The sequence below is a fragment of the Mesoplodon mirus genome (assembly GCF_964341445.2).
Source record: "Mesoplodon mirus genome assembly, chromosome: 20".
In the NCBI taxonomy this organism is placed as follows: Eukaryota; Metazoa; Chordata; class Mammalia; order Artiodactyla; family Ziphiidae; genus Mesoplodon; species Mesoplodon mirus.
This window is the reverse complement of record NC_138996.1, coordinates 29,767,708-29,787,010: the sequence shown is the minus strand read 5'-3', so window position 1 is coordinate 29,787,010 and position 19,303 is coordinate 29,767,708. Positions and strand designations below refer to the sequence as shown.

General features: G+C 52.4%; 1 protein-coding gene across 1 annotated transcript in view; it reads left to right on the top strand.

The window, feature by feature from the left end:
- The first annotated feature begins 2,793 nt into the window (after positions 1-2,793).
- Positions 2,794-19,303, top strand: part of TDRP (testis development related protein) — a 129,249-nt gene continuing 112,739 nt past the window's right edge. The window contains exons 1-2 of the mRNA XM_082608405.1: positions 2,794-2,917; positions 11,002-11,202. The gene's annotated coding sequence lies outside the window, so the exon portion shown is untranslated. The remainder of the gene's footprint in view (positions 2,918-11,001; positions 11,203-19,303) is intronic.

Below are 19,303 nucleotides of genomic sequence, written 5' to 3'. Positions count from 1 at the left end.
TGATGGCGGGTGAGGAAGAGGAAAAAGTGCAGCCTGGGTGCAGGGCCCAGGGATGGCGGGCCAGCCGTCAGGATGCCTCACAAAGAAGCTGGCGTCTCCTGCGGGCCACCAGGTGCCAGACAGACGTTGGTCCCCTCCATTCCGGAGGCTGAAGTCCCAGGCCACAAGCCTGGCCGGTCCCGTGGGGCCTCTTACTGGCCTGGAGACACACCTTCTGTGTCTTCACGTGGCCTTTTGTCTGTGGGGAGAGGGGACCCCCACACCCCCATCAGAGCAGGATCCACCCTGTGACCTCATCTGACCTTAATCTCCCCGCAAAGGCCCACCTCCTGAAAAGTCACACAGGGGTTAGGGCTCTCGCAGGTGCATCCATATGGGCGGTGGGAGAACAGAGAAGAAAGAGGCAAACAGAGCGATGAGGCTCAGGAGGTGAGGAGCGGGCTGGGGAAGAGAGGTCTGGTCCATGGTGCCTGGTGCTCAGAGAGGCTGGAAGGGGCTCCGGGTGCCCCACAGCAGAGGGGATGACAGAGCCTCTCCTCAGGGCTGGCCCACCACGCTTTCCGGGCCCACGAGTGACACCATGGAGCCCCCAGAGGTCAGAGCGAGCCAGTCTCATTCTTTCCCTCCAGGTGAGGCCTGCACCCCCGGGGCTGAGAAAGCACAGCCCCTGGAGATGTGGTGAGGGCCCTCCATCTGCGACGCGTGTTGAGCCGTTGTGATGTTTAAGCCAAGGGCAAATGCTGGTCCGCCTTAAGCACGGGGTCTTGGGTCCACAATTATGGGGTCAGCGCCTGGGTGGGGGTGAGGAGGGTCAGGAGCATCCAGAGTCTCCGCCACTGAATCCAGACGTGGAGCTCCCTGCAGAGTCGGGGGAACTGTGGGCAGAGAGTGAAAAAAGACATCCTCTCAAATGAAGGATAATTGTGCTCTTGGGAAGAAAGAGGAAGGACCAGCAGGCAGAATTCCCTCCATTTCATCCAGTCCTGAGCAGCTGTGATGTCACAGCAGTAGCAGGAAGAGACGGAGCCAGGGACGTGGACGGCGCCGTGATGCAGGGGGACCTACAGCAGGGTGCATGGGGCTCACGGGCGCCCCGACATTCGGTCCTGGTTCAGACATCCTGGTGTCAGGACGGATCGAGACCCCCAGGCGGGGAGGGGCTGGGCGCTCGCAGGCCACCCAGCTGGGGGAGGGCGCAGTTGCTCTGAAAAGGCTTGTTGTCCTTGTTCTCGAGTGTTTGATCCTCTTTTAGCCTAACTGAGCAGCTTTTTGGTGGAGGGGCACGCTAGCGTCATCAATGCAGATGAGAAGGAAAACGATGAAAAACACAATTGTGACAAATTTTCGGTTGGCTGGCCCGGGGAGGGGAAATAAGCAGAACCAAAAGTTTGCTTGGGGACTTCCCTGGCGGTCCAGTGGTTGAGAATCCGCCTTCCAATGCAGGGGACGCGGGTTCAATCCCTGGTCTGGGAACCAAGATCCCACATGCCACGGGACAACTAAGCCCATGCGTGGCAACTACTGAGCCTGCGCACTCTAGAACCCGCACGCCACAACTAGAGAGAAGCCCGCGTGCTGCAACTAAGACCCAACACAGCTGAATAAATAAATAAATGTTGTTTTTTTAATTATTAAAAAAAAAGTTTGCTTGAACCGTTCTCACAAATCAGATTGCAAAGAAATTCAAACACTTAGCCACAAACAAAAACTTGCTGATGAGGCTGTGAGGGACAGGAGGGTCACCACGTGGCTGGTGGGAGACACAGGGCACTGCGGGAGGTGGTCTAGAAATAACCCAGCAAGGGCTCCTGCCTAGGAACCCATCCTGAGTTTACATCTGCAATGGTTAACGACAAATTATATATATACACGTGTATATATATATGCACATACGTGCATTGTATGTTATATACAGCATTGTGTATTACATGCAGCGTATACAACATTATATATTGTGTGAGAGAGAACAATGTTATATATTGTGTGATAGATAATGCATACTGATAGTACTTGTTGCCAGTGGTAAAATTCAAATCTTCACCTGAAACCTTGAATTTTGGAAACCTCATATCCATCACAATTATTGACATGATTTCATATTCCAGCTGCCACCAAGCTTTAAGAAACTTTGGGGCTTCCCTGATGGCACAGAGGTTAAGAATCCATCTGCCAATGCATGGGACATGGGTTCGAGCCCTGGTCCAGGAAGATCCCACATGCTGCAGAGCAACTAAGCCCATGCGCCACAACGACTGAGCCTGCACTCTAGAGCCTGCAAGCCACAACTACTGAGCCCGCGTGCCACAACTATGGAAGCCCACGCACCAAGAGCCTGTGCTCCACAACAAGAGAAGCCACCGCAATGAGAAGCCCGCGCACCGCAACGGAGAGTAGCCCCCACTCACCGCAACTAGAGAAAGCCTGCGTGCAGCAACGAAGACCCAAAGCAGCCAAAAATAAATAAATAAATAAATTTAAATTTTAAAAAAAAAGAAACCTCAGCTTGTTGAGGTTGGCTGTTGTGTAAAAAGTATCCATAATTATCAGGAAGGAATATTAACATACTCCTTCCTCTCTTTTCCCATTCTGTAGTAAATTTGCTAAAGAGTTTGTTTTGAAAAGTATAGTTATTTTTCACTAAAATGCGTTATTTGTGTTAACATGTGAGGGGTTTATTATTGTTCTTTTAAAATGAATGAGTACATGTTTTTAAATTTCTGTTTAATTTCTAGTGTGGTAACTGTTTATAGTCATATACACACAAGCACAGCTCACAGTGTCCTCAATACCTTTCCAGCATGGCAGGGGCTCCTGAGAGGTAGAGTTTGGGAACCACTGCTGCCCACCTGCTGCCCGGAATTAACCAGGCTCCTTGGAGAAATGGCCGGTTCCAGGCGTGGAACAGGAGAGGTACAAGGTGAGTCCAGAGTATCTTGTTCCAGGAAGCAAGTAATTGCTCAGAAACGTAAAAAGACTTATCAAAGTGACAGAAAAGCCAGCTTCAAGAGTCTCCCAGTGGCCAAATTTGGAAAAATTTAAGCATTAGAGAGAACAATGATGTAACCCTAAGGAAAGGATGGGGAGGGAGGTGGGGAGGAGGAGCTCTTTTCTCTCCCCCTCTGCTCTCCGCAGGGAAGTCGGGTTGGGGCTGAAAGTTCCAACCCTGTAATCACGGGAGGGTTCCTCTGGCCACCAGCCCCCATCCTGACGCCCTGGGGCCTCACCAGCAGTCACCTCATTACTTATAAAAAGTCACTCATCACTCTGGAGAATCCGAGGCTCTTGTGTCAGGAACTTGGGACGGAAACCAAATGTTACCTCTCAGTATCACACCCGCTGCAGCCCCAGCAATCCACCCTGTCCTTGGGCTCACCAGGAAGAGGGTCTCACAGGGGCGGGACAGACCGAAGTAGCCAAAGGTCGGAATCATTTTCCCCCCTGCCCACAATCTGGGGAGAACAGAGATGGGCTCTTCCTCGGAGCCAGGCCTGCCTGGAGGGGGCATCGTGCACAAAGGTCCTGAGCCCGCCCCTTTCTTGGGGGACCTGTCCTCACAGGAGGAGTGGCCGAGGGGCCTGGTCGGACGCCAGGTGTGAGTGCAGACAGCCATAGACCAGACGTCCCCCACCCCCCTCCTTCCAGGTCACACGGGGCCCCAGCCCACCATGCTCGATGGGAACAGGGTTCAGTTGTGATCGGGACAGACATGAGTGTCTTGTGCAGAAGCTGGACCGGTCAGCTGTCCCCGATGCAAATGCAAGGCCGACGGGAATGGACGTCGTGGAAGAAAGCTCAGAATTGGTGTTCAGATGTTTACAGACAGCTCCCTCTCCCTCTGAAGTCTTCCCAAAACACAGTGAAGAGGTTTTTTTGTTTGTTTGTTTGTTTTTTTATTTTTATTTTTCGGTATGTGGGCCTCTCACTGTCGTGGCCTCTCCCGTTGCAGAGCACAGGCTCTGGACGCGCAGGCTCAACGGCCATGGCTCACGGGCCCAGCCGCTCCGCGGCATGTGGGATCTTCCCAGACCAGGGCACGAACCCATGTCCCCTGCATCGGCAGGCGGACTCTCAACCACTGTGCCACCAGGGAAGCCCCAAGTGAAGAGGTTTTTTAAAGGCACAAATTCACGACTTACAGTGATGGGGATGGCAGATCTGGAAAATCTAGTCCGGGTCTATTGGTACAAAAAACAAGAACCAACACAGTTTACTCAGAAGAATAGCCCATGTTATGAGCTGATTGTCCCCACTGCCACCCCAAATTCACCTGTGGTGTTTTATTACAGCAACTTGCTATGGTCTGAATGTTTATGTCCCTCGAAAATTCATATATTGAATCCTAGCCCCCATGTGATGGTTTCGGGGGGGGACATTTTGGGAGGTCCTGAGGGTGGAGCCCCCATGAATGGAATTAGTGTCCTTCTAACAGAGACCCCACAGGGCCCCCAGCCCTTCCTCCACGTGAGGACACAGGGAGAAGACACCATCTATGAACCAGGAAGCTCTCACCACTACACCTTGCTGACACCTTGATCTTGGATGTCCGGCCTCCAGGACTGAGAAGCAGACATCTGTTCTTTATAAGCCCCCAGTCTGTGGTACGTTGTTACAGCAGCCTGAAGAGACTAAGACACAGCCCAAGCTGACTAAGCCCAGACGCTCAATATTTGGCAACATCAGGTTCTGTAGAGAAGGTGAAGGTCACCACTGAAATAGGAGGATCCTTTAATGGTCAGTTAAGAAGCTCTGACCCCTGAGGCCCCTCCCCAGCTCTGTGCCGCCCAGTGACTGCACCTTTCTTACCCCTGCAAAGACGGAGCTTGAGTCTCTGGAGGAGAAAAAGCAGAGGTTCCCTGGATGGAACCAGGTGCAGCTAAGAGCAAGGCTCCCATCCTGACAACATGGCATCAGGATGTCTCGCTTGTTCTCTGCTTGTTGCTCATCCCTCAGGCCACTTCCTCATCACACCCCAGGGCTCCCAGCTAGTCCCCCACTCTGCCAGCCCCCAAACTTGTCCTTCACGGCTCTTACCACGTCTAGCCATGTGTGTGTCTGTGTGACGTCCCACTGTGCCCGCCTGCAGATGCCAGGGCCTCCAGGAGGCCTGCTGTTTACCTTCTGTCCTCAGTTCTGTGGTCGGGGGGTTGGCGCACAGCAAGACTCGACGAACCTTACTGAGGGGATGAGTGGCTGGAGGCCGGGGACTCAGTGCAGGTCATGTGGAGGGAGGGCAGGGCTTGAGGGGCTGTGGACCAGAAGAGAGAGACAGGAACCAGGAGCCGAGAGTAACAAAAACAGGACGGGCAGTCAAACCCGGGAGGACCGTCCGTTCCAAAACACGGGAAGCAAACTGCACAGAAATCCCAGAGCTGAGCACACAGAACTTATAAGTCTCATGGGAGAAAAAACAAAAGCAACCAGGAGAGTTTAGACAGCTGGGTCGGGCCAGGTGTTGGAGAGGGTGTTGGGCTGTGCACGGCTGCAGGACAGGTGGGCAGGACAGGACAGCCTGGAGAGGGTCCAAGCACTACTTTAATCAAGCACAGGCCTCGCTTATGACTCTGCCGCTCTGCCTTTGGGCGCGTCACTCAAGGAGGTTCACGTGGGTCCTTGAGCTCATGCACGAAGATCCTCGCGTTGGCGCTGCCGGTGGTGGCTGCAAGCCGGAGGCTGCTTGGTGTCCACCTACGGACCAGGCCATAGTGTGCGTGTTGAAAGCGACAAATCAGATGGACATGTAGCCTCACAGGTGGAGTGCTAAGAGGAAAAGTAAGAAAAGTTTTCATAAAAATGCATGCTGGTAAAACAATAGCAGAAATTTTGCAAGAATGTATTCAAGTAAAAAGTCACGTGGTAGAGAGGGGAGAGGGAGTGGGGAAAAGAGGATGAATGACAATAGCCAGAGAGCTCGCACAGAGCAGGAGTGGTCAGGTGGGGTAAAGTGAGCAGCATGATTAATTCAGCAGCTGGGGTCCTAGAAACAAAGGAGCAACCAACCAACCACACAACCAGCTAAACCAACCAACAACACTGCCACTCAACTAGCCAGTCACACAACCAACCAACCATACAGCCAACTAAATCAGTCAACAACACAGCCACTCAACTAGCCAATCACACAACCAATCAACCACACAACCAACTAAACCAACCAACAACGCAGCCACTCAACCAGCCAGTCACACAACCAACCAGCCAACTGTACAACCAGCCAACCACACAAGCAAATACGCAACCAACCACACACCAACGACACAACCAGACAACCAACCTCAAGAAAGAAAAGAGTGAGCTGCTCGATGTAGGTGGGTATTTGGTGCACCAGAACACTCACAGTTTGAAACATGAAATCCGCACTTTGTAAACATTGAAGTCCATGTGAGCAAAGGGCAAAAGAAAACTAACGAAATTCATATCAGAGTTCTTAAATGTCAAAAGATTCCGAGACTCCTGGCTACGCTAATACACACATAAATGTCTCTGCAGGCTTAATTATTATTTGCTGTGTTTGATTCACTTACAGCATGCCTGCAGCTTTGGGGTGTGTGAATGTGAAAATAAAATAGAATTTATTACTGTAAGTCACAGAGTGCAGTCTCCTGTCTAGAGACACAGAGGCCTAATCTGTTAGAAAATCTAGGCCAAGACGAATAGCAGGGCCTGTGCTGCTTCTCTTCCTGAGAACATGCACATGTGCCTCAGACCAGGGCTCACTCCGAGGCCCAGCTGCAGCCCAGGCTCTGCAGGGACAGCCTGGGAGCACAGAGCGCAGATGGTGTCTGGTTTCCCGGTTTGCAGCCTTCTCAGCGGCCTGATGTGACCGTGCCTGAAGGGAATCTGTAACTAACGGGAATTAAAACACCACATCGGCCAAGTTGGCAAATTGTTGACTCTTTAAAATATGTTCCATCAGATGCCACTCATGTTTTCAGTATGCATTCTCTTTTTTTTATAAGATGTATGTTATCTATGCATGTACCATTTTGAATTAGGAAAAAATCAACCTTTATTCATAAAATTACTAATTGGCATTGAAAAGGGGACTCGGGGGCCCACATTTCAGTACATGAACAAGAGGGAAGAAGTCAGACGTTGCAGAGACATCTTGGTGAGACGCTCCGGAGACCCCACATGAGCTGGGTGGCTGCAGCCGAGCTGTGTCCTGGGGCAGGCAGTATCGTTCCTGAGTTTTCTCAGCAGTTTGTCTTCTGCTTTCCCCTCTCTCCCAACTTGCAGAGGTTTGCTTTGTGCCCCAGGGATTTTTCCTGCCCTTGCTCTGTGTTAGCCCTGTGGTAGAGCCTGGGAGGGGCCTTGTCGGAGGGGAGGGGACGAAGGGGACATGGGTGGGTGTGGGTGACCAAGAGAGCCAGGAAGAGCTGGAGTCGTGTCTGGAGACCCAGCAGCCAGCGTGCCCTGCAGACCGGCTCATCCGTGGGCAGAGGGTCAGCACCGGGGCTGCAGGTGCAGCCTGAGCCTGGTCTCTGGAGGACACTTGGTCTTACACGTTCATGCCCCGCAGGCCTTCACGAGGATCCCCAGTGTCCAGGAAGTGTTTGTTGAGGATACAGGGGAGGGAAAAAGCTTTTCGTCTCGGCTCCCGGGTTCTGCGCTGAGGCCCGGAAGTTAAACCTGCAAAAGACAGATTGACAAGAGGAAACAAACAGAGTCTCCTAAGAGGTGATCACACACACACGTACGTGCACGCACAAACACACGCACACGCATGCACACACAGACATGCGCACACAGACACCCACGTGCACATGCACACGCACACACACAGACACAAACATGCACACAGATACATGCACGCTGACATAGACGCACGCAGACGCACAGACACACATGCACACACACACACACAAACGCAGACACACACACACTCAGGAAAATCCAGTGTTGAGGAGCTCAGAGGGGTGGTTAGAACTCGACTCACTTGAGCAAAGAACGGGATTTGCAGAGAAGTGACAAGACAAGGAAAGGGCAGCCACCTGGGACGGTGAGCCTGTGGGGAAACGAGTGCAGATAAGGAGGGCGTAGGTTTGCCGTGTAGATTCCTCTGTGCCTCCCTGGGCTGGTGAGAGTCTGGATGTGTCCCCGGGGATGAAGAGTCTAGGAGGCGTCCTCTTCCTGCTACGGTGGTGGAAGACACATTACAAGTGGACATTTCTGTCCTGCTTCTAGGAAAGTGGGGGCGGGGAGCCGCTGCTCCCCAGTCGCCTTCAGCTCACAATGGCCCTCGTGCCAAAGAGGCCAGTGCTGTGGGGGTGGGGGAGGTGTGTTCTGCCCCTGGGTGTCCTGGCTCCTCCTGGGCTCTCCTGGGGTGGGGGGCGGGCTGGCCATGGGGTCCTGGGCAGTAAGTCTGCACCACCCAGCATTCCCTGAAAGCCTTTCAAGAATCCCAGAGGACTTTGGACAAAAGACAGAAACTTAAGGTAAAAGTAATATATCTTCTGGGAAAACCAAACTACAAGGGGAGCCTCTTGGAAAAGCAGGAGTCAGCGCTGTCAGAGAGACGAGTGAGGCTTTGTGCAGATTGTTCTGACGGGATGTAGGCAGGACCAGGGGGGAGCCTCGCAGGAGGGGCGTGGGGATCAGAAACAGGAGGGAAGGCCTCCCCCATGAGAGGATAGGAATTAGGTCAGCAAAGGCGAGGAGGTGAGAGGCTGCGGCTCCCTTGATGGAATTAAAACAAGTGCAGAGGGCTTCCTTGGTGGTGCAGTGGTTAAGAATCCACCTGCCAATGCAGGGGACATGGGTTCAAGCCCTGGTCTGGGAAGATCCCACATGCCGCAGAGGAACTAAGCCTGTGCGCCACAACTACTGAGCCTGTGCTCTAGAGCCCACAGGCCAACACTACTGAAGCCCACGTGCCTAGAGCCCGTGCTCCGCAACAAGAGAAGCTACTGCAACGAGAAGCCCGCGCACCTCAAGGAAGAGTAGCCCCACTCGCTGCAACTAGAGAAAGCCCGCGCACAGCAACAAAGACCCAACGCAACCAATAAATAAATAAATAGATTTATTTTTTTAAAAAAGTGCAGACACGACACCCTCCCTGTACAATTAATCAGACAATATTATTAAATTATCGTTTGAATAATCTTTGAAAAAAGGTCTTGAGTGTAGGATGCTTTAAGGTACAAACTATTAACCTTTTACCAAGTAATTAAAGCCATCAAGTTATGTATGTAAATGTAATGGTGCTTTGCATCCATTTCCTCCAAGATTAGACTTGGGGGTTTCTTCTTTTTTTTTTTTTAATTTAAAATTTTGAAAATGATGCCTGTCAGCCCTGTTATATTTACCCAAGGGATGTACTGAACAGCCCATCCCTTTTGTCCTTGTTAACTACACACACATTTAGACCATGCTGAGCACTCTCCTTCACAAGAATTAATTCCAGGAAGCTTGAAACTGAACTCTTGGTCAGGCTCCAGCAGATGGCCCACCAGTGTCCAGCAGTGTATCTGTTTTAAGGTAAAATCACAGACTGGAGCAGATGTTTGTCCCCTGCCTCCCCTGTCAGGGGTTGAGGAAACGTCAGCCACACCCAGAAACGAGGAGCTGGGGCGGCCTCGGGGGAGTGACAAGGCTGACGGGGGCAGACGTCAGGCCAGACCCTGAGCACGGCGGAGGAAGTGCATGGACTGTCCTGCAGGGCTTTGTCCGGTTTCACATTTCCCTCAAACGCTCACTCCTGACCCTGGAAGCACTTGCTTTGAAGTCTTGGTTGAAACAAAACTGGGATTTTTAAGAAAAGTAAAACTAACACAATTTCCGGTACTTTAAAATGTGAACTGTATTAAGCTTTTATCGGCTTTTGTCAAGATCAGATTGCAAGGACTTCAGTCCCAGCCACACCCAAAGTGAAAGAAGAGATCCTGTCCTGTTCCCAAGGAACCAGTGGCCAGATGGGGCGAGGGTTCTGTCCTGGGTGCCTCGCCCCTCTTCCCTGGGGCCTCCTCCTCCCTGGGGGCCTTCCTCACCCTGCATTGTCACCACAAACAAAATGAAAGGAAATACCGGAAATAGAGGCCAGGATGGAACCAAAGGCTGCAGAACGCCAATTCCATGGAGCTCAGAAATCACGTGCTCTGTTTACACTCACAAGAGGAGAGCGAATCTCTTCTATCGAGAAACCTTGTTCACGCTCATTTCTTGGGTTTGGTAGTTTTTCTGGATCACAAGCAAGAAAACATGTAGAGAGAACCAGTCACATATCTAGGATGTTTGCACACATTACTTCAAAGGTGGGGGGCTTACATGGAAGGAGGCAAGTCACCCGGACCAGGTTGTCTGGCTGGTGCTTGGGAGCAGGGAGGGGGTGGGGAGGGGGCAGGGAGGGGCAGGCTGGGTGCCGACCAGGGCGGGACGTGCCTTAGAGCCTGCGTCCGAGGGGCTGCAGTTGGCCAGGGGGGTTTGCATGTCAGCGGCTCCCGGGAGGAACTGGGAATGAAAAGTTCAGCTGAAATACAAAGAATTCACATTTTTGGTATTAAAAGATAGCATCTGCTCCCATTTCGTGAGCACCCACCCTATACAGGCTCTTCGTTTACGTGGAGCATCGTTCAAGAATCTGTGACTAAACGCCCAGCTCTGCACCTACTCCTCTGTGTCCAGGACGGCCACTGGGGCTCGTCCTACAAAGGTGCTCAGAGGGCTTCCCGGCCACAGCACAGAGGACGTGCCCCTCAGATGTTAGTTATCGTCGTTCTTCTAAGCGTCTTGGAACCTCAGCCGGAAACATAGGGTCAAGAAATAGGACATGTACTTAGGGGCAGACAGCCAAGGAATTCAGAGCTGGGGTTATTTCTAAGCCCAGCGCCTGGGTTGGTCACTTTCGCGGTAGCCCCTTCGGCTCATGCGATGACCCCCCACCACGCCCATGACAGGCGGGTTATTTGATATTTCGTGTGTGCCGAGCTGTAGCCCAGAGGCTCTGAATTAAATTCTTAGTGCAAAGTGCTTTTCAAACCGTCACTTCCTGTGTCTCTGTTTCAGTTCTTCTAGGAAGCTGTTTTATCCAATAAGATAGATTGGAGTTTTCAGCCTGGAAGAGGGAGCAAGGTGACCACGCCACAGAGACGCCAGGGTGGAAACAAGCAGGGGTGGAGCCCCGGCCGGGCCCTAGACGGAGCCGGGCTCCAGGAGGAGAGCGCATTTATGAACCTGTGAGATGCCCTCGAGCGCCTGGGCCCAGAGGTGAGTCCCTGGGAGAGCTTGGCCTGTGTCGCGTCTTTCACCCGGAACAAGACAGGCAGAGAAGTGACAGCAGGGGGACAGCGTGTAGCTTCCGAGGGTGGGAACGGTGGTGGGTGAGTGGGTGAGGGGCTCCGGCGCAGGCTCTGGGCTGAGTCTCGGGTGGAGGTGAGCGTGCAGCCCTCCTGGAGGGGGACACGGGGTGTGGGGCTGGGAGAGAAGAGAGCTTTCCCTGCCTTTGCTGCTGCTTAATCAGCTTCAGCTCAAAGTGAAGTTATGTCCCAGAGGCCCTTTGGGGGGACACGTGCTGGTTTCCTTCGGCCTCGTGCCTGATGGGTGATTCTTCGTGGGGGGGGGCAGGAGGACCCAGGCCGTGGGTATGCCCACCGAAGTGTGCGGCCAGCCCGGCGGCTCCGCTGGTGTCAGCACCTGGGGAGGGAGGGAGGCTGGAGCCCCTGAGGACCACAGTGACTGGGCTGCAGAAGCAGGAGTGTGGGTTCAAAGTCGCCTCATCGCCGAGCGCTGCGTGCGGGCAGGTCGGTCGGAGCCCCGGTGCACAGAGTCCACACGGACGCCTGTGAGACTGAGCCCAGGGCTCCGTCCTCGGGCCGGATGAAGGGGACAGAATCTGTGCGGGTGTCCTGGACGCGAATCAGTGCCGGGAGGGCCACGTCCTGGGGACCAGGTGATTTTTCTCCGAGAGGAAAGATTAACAAGGCGTCGGGGCCGCGCGGGCGCCTCGGGCCTAGGTGTGTTGCTGCGTGTTCCCTCCCGGGCGGTGGCCCAGCGCCCCGGGTGTTCGCCAAGCGTGTTGCTGGGACCGGATGCGGCCCCGCGGGTGGGGCCCACGCGGGAACGCGCGCTCTCTATGTCTCTGCTCTGGAGGCCGGAGGCCGGGGGTCACGGCGCCGGCAGGGGGCCTCCCCGGGGGCTGTCGGCCGCAGACCCCTCCCCGCCCCCGCTCCCTGTGTCGCTGTCCGCCCGTCACTGGATTAGGACCCGCCGCCAGGACCCCCTCTAACTCGAGCGCAGGTGTAAAGACCCCTCCCCACGTAGGGTCACGTTCACGGTGCGGGGGCAGGACCCCCACGGCTTTGGGGGACACAATTCAACCCCCAACAGTAACAAGACAGTTCCTGAGCTTGGAGGACGCGCGCAGGACGGGGTCATCTCTGCCCCGCTGGGAGGTGGGCCCCGCTGTGCCCACCTTTCTCGGAAAGGAGTTTGGGAGCGGGGACCCTGGGACTGCAGGCCAGAGTCAAAGCCTGCCCCCTTGGCCTCTGGGCCCCTGGCTCCCGTGAGTAAATTGTGTCCGAGATGGAGTCTTAGTTCATTTCCAGGCCTACCACCTAGGAGACTGTTATCATTTTGCCTCTGAAGATACTGGCCGTCCACCAGCACTGTGGTCTGAGGAGGAGGGGCCCAGGGCCCCCGAGTTGTGAGGCCGCCCTCGCAGTCAGGACTCAGCAATAGACCTCAGTCGGGCTCAGGCTTTATGCATCTGAAAAGTCGCCTTTTGAGAATTGCTTCGTGAGCAGGAAACTTGAAACATTGAGTTTTCAACATGTAAACGCAGTTTGGTTTTGAATCCATTTGTGATGTTTATGAGAAGAGGCCATACGATTGCAAAGCCCTTTCTTGTAACTTCAGGTCCAGACTGTGAAGTGAATTTCTCTTTCTTGGTAGCAGCCTTTGGGGTTAAGAGAATCTGCTAATCAGAAGTGAGACATTTAGTAGAACTAGCTGTTCTTTTTCTTTCTTTCTTTCTTTCTTTCTTTCTTTATTTTTGGCTGTGTTGGGTCTTTGTTGCTGCACGCGGGCTTTCTCTAGTTGCGGTGAGCAGGGTCTACCCTTCATGGCAGAGCACAGGCTCTAGGCACACAGGCTTCAGCAGTTGTGGCACACGGGCTCTAGAGCGCAGGCTCAGTAGTTGTGGCACATGGGTTTCGTTGCTCCACGGCATGTGGTATCTTCCTGGACCAGGACTCGAACCCGTGTCCCCTGCATTGGCAGGAGGATTCTCAACCACTGCACCACCAGGGAAGCCCTGAACTAGCTATTCTAAGAAGCCATCCCGGTCGTGTGAGAACTTTGGAAGCTGGTTTCCAGGAGGTGGTGGGTAAGCCAGCTGGGGGTTGGTTGGTTGGTTGGTTTTGGGGGTGGGGACCTGGATCATCAGGGAAGAGTTCTTTGGAGAAGGTGACCCCCATCTTCCCGTGCGTCCTGGCCTCTGCTCTGGACCAGGCTGCACCCCAGTCACTGGACCAGCCCCCTGACCTTCTGTGATGTTATGATAAAAAGCACATACTTTCTCTTCATGCCCAGCTCCTGGCTGGAGCTCCCAAACGTCTCTGATTTCCTAAGCAATGAAAGTGCCAGGAGCATCTTTTGCTCTGGTATTTGGTCTTTCTCCCCACTTCCTGACACAGAGCCCCTAAACCCCCTGGGGTTTCCTGGGTGATGGGAGCATGTTTGTCCAAACGAGACAGCTCTGGGTCGTCCTGGACAGGGCTGGTCACCAGGAGGACCAAGCCATGGTCAGAGGCTTGGGACTTCCAGCCCCACCCTCGTCCTCCTCGGAGAAGAGAGGGCTGGAGATTGAGTTAAGGACGGATCGCGCCTTCGTAACGTGATGGAGACTCCATCAAACTCCCAGTAATGGGAGACTTGGGAGCTCCCAGGCTGGGGCGCATGTCCCTGTGCTCGGGGCTCAGAACCCAGGGAAACACGTCCATCGGCCCCTTATATGATAAGGATTTGATAAAGGACACAGATGAACAGCCAGAAAATAGGGCACAGAGCGCGAGATCTCGGGGTCCCTGGGAGCTCCTGTCCCCATGGAGTTGGGGTGCATCACCCCCAGCCTACAAACTCGGGGTCAACCTGTGACTTTACCAGGTGCTTACGTATAACCGCTGCTGAGGTCTGAATGTGTGCGTCCCCCCAAATCCATGAATCTGAGACCCTAACCCCCATGTGTTTTGGAGGGTTCTTGGGGGTGGTGAGGTCTTGAGTGTGGGGCCTGGGTGAACGGGGTCCGTGCTCTCATGGCAGACACGGGTGAGCTGTGTCTCCTCCATCCCTGCGTGGGGATGTCCACGACCTGGACGAGGCCCCACCTACACGCCGACACCCTGATCTCGGACCTGTACCTCTAGGACTGAGAGGGGGCGTGTCGTGGGGTTTCTGCCGCAGCCCCCCCACCCGCTCTCTCCTGCAGCAGGTGGGCTGCTCCTTGGGGCTCCTCCACCCTCCGCTCTCTGCCACCTCCCACCTCACAGGCCGGGACCTTCAGGGGGCTCCCCAGCACCCCCCGGCCTCCTGCTGACCCTGCCCCCCCATCTGCTCTTCCTGGGGGCCCGGCTCCCTCTGCTGAGGCACTGGTGCACATGAGGCCTGACTCACAAGCAAGCACCTCAGGAATGGAGAATGCTTTCATCCCAGCAAAGGGACCTGGGAGACACTTCCTGCCGTGGATGTTTTGTCATCCTGCCTGTTTCCACCCGTCCCACCTGACCCAGCTCTTAGGTCTCCTGCACCTACTGGAAATGGCAGTTTCTAGACCCCATGGAGTAAATCATTTTTGAGGGGGTATTTTTTCTTTTCAGCTTTATTGACATACAACACGCGAATTTAAGGTGTACAGTGTGATGGTTTAATACACACATGTATACTGGGAACTGAGTACTGCACTAGGGTTAGTCAGTTCCCCCAGCCCTCACATCATCACCTTTTTCCTGTGGTGAGAACATTTAAGATCTCCTCTCTTAGCGACTTGCAAGTGTACAATACAGTATTAGTCATACAGTCACCATGCTGGACATTAGATCCCAGAACTTACTCACCTTCTAACTGGAAGTTTGTGCCCTTTGACCAACGTCTCCCCATCACCCCACCCCCAGCCCCTGGCAACCGCCATGCTACTCTCTGCTTCCATGAGTTTGACTTTTTTAGATGCCACATATAAGTGAGATCATATGGTATTTCTCTTTCTGTGTCTGACTTGTTTTACTTAGCATAATGTCCTCAAGGTCCATTTATATTGTTGCAGATGGCAGGATTTCCTTGTTTTTTATGAGTAAACAATGTTCCTCTATCTATCTATCATCTATCTACCATCTATCTATCTCTATCATCTAATCATCTATCTATCATCTATCTAATCTATCATCTATCTATTATCTATCTTCCTGTCTCTCATATTTTCTTTGTCCATGCATCTGTCAGTGGACACCTAGGTTGTTTCCATGTCTTGGCTATTGTAAATAGTGCTGCTATGAACATGGGGGTGCATGTATCTTTTCAAGCTAGTGTTTGCATTTTCTTTGGATAAGTACCCAGAAGTAGAATTGCTGGATCATACAGTAGTGGAGGGCAGCACAGAGGTCGTGTAGAAATGTGTCGACTGCAACCGCGTGGGCTCTCCTGGTCTCACCGAGAAGTTGAGGAGTAGGTGGTGGCTTGTGTTGGTTCATCTCCTCAACAGCATCACTAGAGACCCACACTCTTGGTGGATTTCTACTCCTCCATCTTTCAGATGTTGGCTCTTGCTTGATGCTTCACGGTCACAAGGGCCAAAGGGTTTGTTTCAGGGAAGAAGGGGGGCTTAGATATTGAGTAAGGCAGTGAGGAGCATCCAAGTCACAGGTCGTGATGCCCATAAACTCACCTGTGGCCTCGCCACATCACAGGTGAAGAGTCAGAGGGCCACCTCACAGCCCACAGACTCTCAGCCTGCTCTTCTCCCAGCCCTACGTAGCTTGGAGGAGGACCACTCATTTCTGTCGGCGGTTTCCAGCCCACAGTGCACGTGGTTTGGACAAAGACAATGGCCAAGCATTCTGAGAACCTTCTGGTACAAGACCCCGTGCAGTCACTTCTTTGCTATTTCAACTATAAGGATCCTTATCTTCTCTGCTTTACTCCCGTTGACTCCGTATTGTGAAAGAGCTTATCTACCAAACTGATTTTTAAAAATTGTTTCCATTATAAAGATAATTACATAACTAACTAGACCCCATAATCAGAATGCTAATTGGGATTACCACAGTAGGCTGATGTAATTACAGCCCAAAAAAAGTAATGGGGCCTCCCGGGGAGGCTTTGCATGTGTTTATGGGTGAGTGTGGGATTTCCATTGGGTTCATTCATTCCACTACTGTCTACTGTGATTTCCATTAAGTTCTCGGCTGCCCAGCGTCCTGGGAACCAGATCAGTAACCGTGTTGGATCTGCTACTGTAGTTCCTCCCCCTCCCCAGCCTGGTCCCCATGAGATGGGGTGTTGAGGACGATACCCTAGAAACTGCCTTGGAACCCCGAGAGCCTCCAGTGCCAGGAAGAGTGAGAAGTGGTGAAGAACATCCCTGCTGGTCAAGAGGTGCTTGTCTGCCTTCCTCTCTTGGTCGCCAAGTCCTGATAGGCAGCTAGTGGTCTGGCCCCAGGCTTGCGGGCACCCTTCACGCCAGAGCCACATGTGAGGTGTTAGGAAGCTCGGGAGCCACATACAGGCTTGAATGTGGTGGCTTCCAAGTCCTGCGGACAGTCTGCCAGCCCAGCCCTGGAGAGGGACCCTTTGCAGCAGCACCGCTGACCTCCACCTCTCCTCCTGTTCCTTGCACTCCTGGCCCCGTGGACTCTGCACAAAGCGGGCAGCCCTGGAGTTGAGCTGGAATGTGAATGTTTTTCCCGTTAGTTTCAGGCTCGCAGAATCAGGTCCCCTGACGTGTTTGCTGGGAAGAGAGCCTGAGACAGAGGCCAGAGTCCAGAGGCCAGCATGTCTGCTCTCAGGGAAAGGCTCCTCTTTAGCTAAGTTGACAATCCTATGTGTCAGCTTGCGTGACTTTCTAAAGCCCTGGAGTGTCTGGGTCCTGAACCCAAAGTGCTCTTTGAAGCAATGAAAAGCCAGCAGCTGCAGGAGAGCCCGAGGGCCACTGTCACCCCTTCCCCCTACTTTCTTCCCCAGAAAGGCTCCAAAAGCAGGTAGCTGGGTGCTGGGGCTCCTGGGGGCCTTGGTGGGCACTGTTCTGTTATGGGGTGAGGGGCCTCAGAGCTGGACATTCCTCAGGAGGCAAGAGAACCTCTTCCTTCCATTTTCCCATCTGTGATCTGGTTTGGCTAGCAAGGCTGGACTACGTGCACGCGTCCTGTGGGTGGCCAGCTGTGAGCGCTTCTGCATGACCCCCTGTCCATCCCCGTGGCCGGTCAAACCACTCAGAGAGCAGTTGCCTGCTGTGAGGCCCCAGCCATCCTTCCTCTGCACATACAGTGAGCACCTACTGCATACCTAAGCCATGCTGGGGGCTGTGAGTGAGACAAGAGCAATCTGCCTTAGAAGGCACCAGCCTTAAGACATTCTTCACTTGAGATAAGACACATAACGTAATTAATACAAAAAAGAATAGAAGAGAGACTCTTAGTCCATTCGGGCTGCTACGGCAGAAATTCCATAGGCAGGTGGCTTATAAACAACAGACACTTATTTCTCATGGTTCTGGAGTCCAGGATCAAGGCACTGGTGAGACCTTCCTGGTTCACAGACGGCGTCTTCTTGCTGTGTCCTCACGTGAGGGAAGGGCTGGGGGCTCTCTGAGGTCCTTTTTTATCAGGACACTAATCCATTCAGGGGGCCCCATCCTCATGACCCAATCGCCTCCCAAAGTGCCCACTGCCAACACCATCACCTTGGGGTTGGGCTTCATCGTATGAATGTTAGGGGTCACATAGAGGCCTGCCTGAGAGATGGGGCAGTGAGTTTTCAGAGGACACGACACGGTCACCTCCTCTGCCTCATCCTCACCTGCACACACAGCCCCTCCCACCCGGCTCCTTCAAGGGTTACAGCCTCGTGAAAGGATATGTCAACAGGCATGTGAACAGCTGATGTAAAGCTCTGTGAGCCTGGAGGTGACTGAGTGCGCATCTGTCCTGTGTAACTGATGTGAAATCATTCAATTCACTGGAAAGAGAATTTCAACCTTGGAGTTTCTGAAGTTCAGTTAGAAGATTGTAAAATGATGGGTGAATCACTGGATCTTAGAACAGAGTGGGAACTTGGACAGCATCTATACCAAGGCTTTCAAAACTTTATTATTGTTATTTTTTAAAGCAGAGGAACCGTTTTCCAAAGTCTTACAGTTTAACAGCATGACAGAGCTGCTCTGACTGAAATTTTTTTCTTCTAACTTCTTAGAAATGGTATTAAAATAGACATCACATAAAATTTACCATCTTAGCTATTTTCAGTGTACAGTTCAGTGCTACTAAGTATAATCATATTGTGCAGCCATCACCACCATCCATCATCAGAACCTGTTTTATCTTTTGCAAAACCAAAATTCTGTCTCCATTAAACATGAACTCCCCATCCCCCTCCCCCAGCCCTTGGGGTTTCTGTCTGTGAATTTAACTACTCTAAGTACTTCCTGTAAGTGGAATCGCAATATTTGTCCTTTGTGACTTGCTTATTTTCACTGAGCACAAGGTTCTCAAGGCTCATCCGTGTTGTAGCCTGTGTCAGAATTTCCTTCCTTTTTAAAGCTGAATAATATTCCACTGTGTGGGTGGACCACATTGTGTTTATCCATTCACTGTCGGTGACACTTGCGTTGCTTCCACAGTTTAGTCGTTGTGAACGATGCTGCCATGAACGTGGGGGTACAAATATCTCCTTGAAACCCTGCTTTCAATTCTTTTGGATATATACCCAGAAGTGGAATTGCTGGGTCATACGGTAATTCTATTTTTCATTTTTTGAGGAACCACCATACTGTTTTGCACGTTGCTGTCCCATTTAAACATTCCCACCAACAGTTCACAAGGGTTCCAATTTCTCCACATCGTAGCCAACACATTATTTTCTGTTTTCGTTAATAGTTGCCATCCAGGTGGGTGTGAGGTGAGCATCTTTTCGTGTGTTTATTGGCTATTTGTACATTTTCTTTGGAGAAATGTCTACTCAAGTCCTTTGCCCATTTTTAAAAGAGGTCGGTTGCGTTTTTGTTGTTGAGCTTTAGGAGTTTGCTGTATATTCTGAACATTAATCCATTAATGTGATTTGCAAATATTTTTTCCCATTCTATGGGTTGCCTTTTTACTCTGTTGAT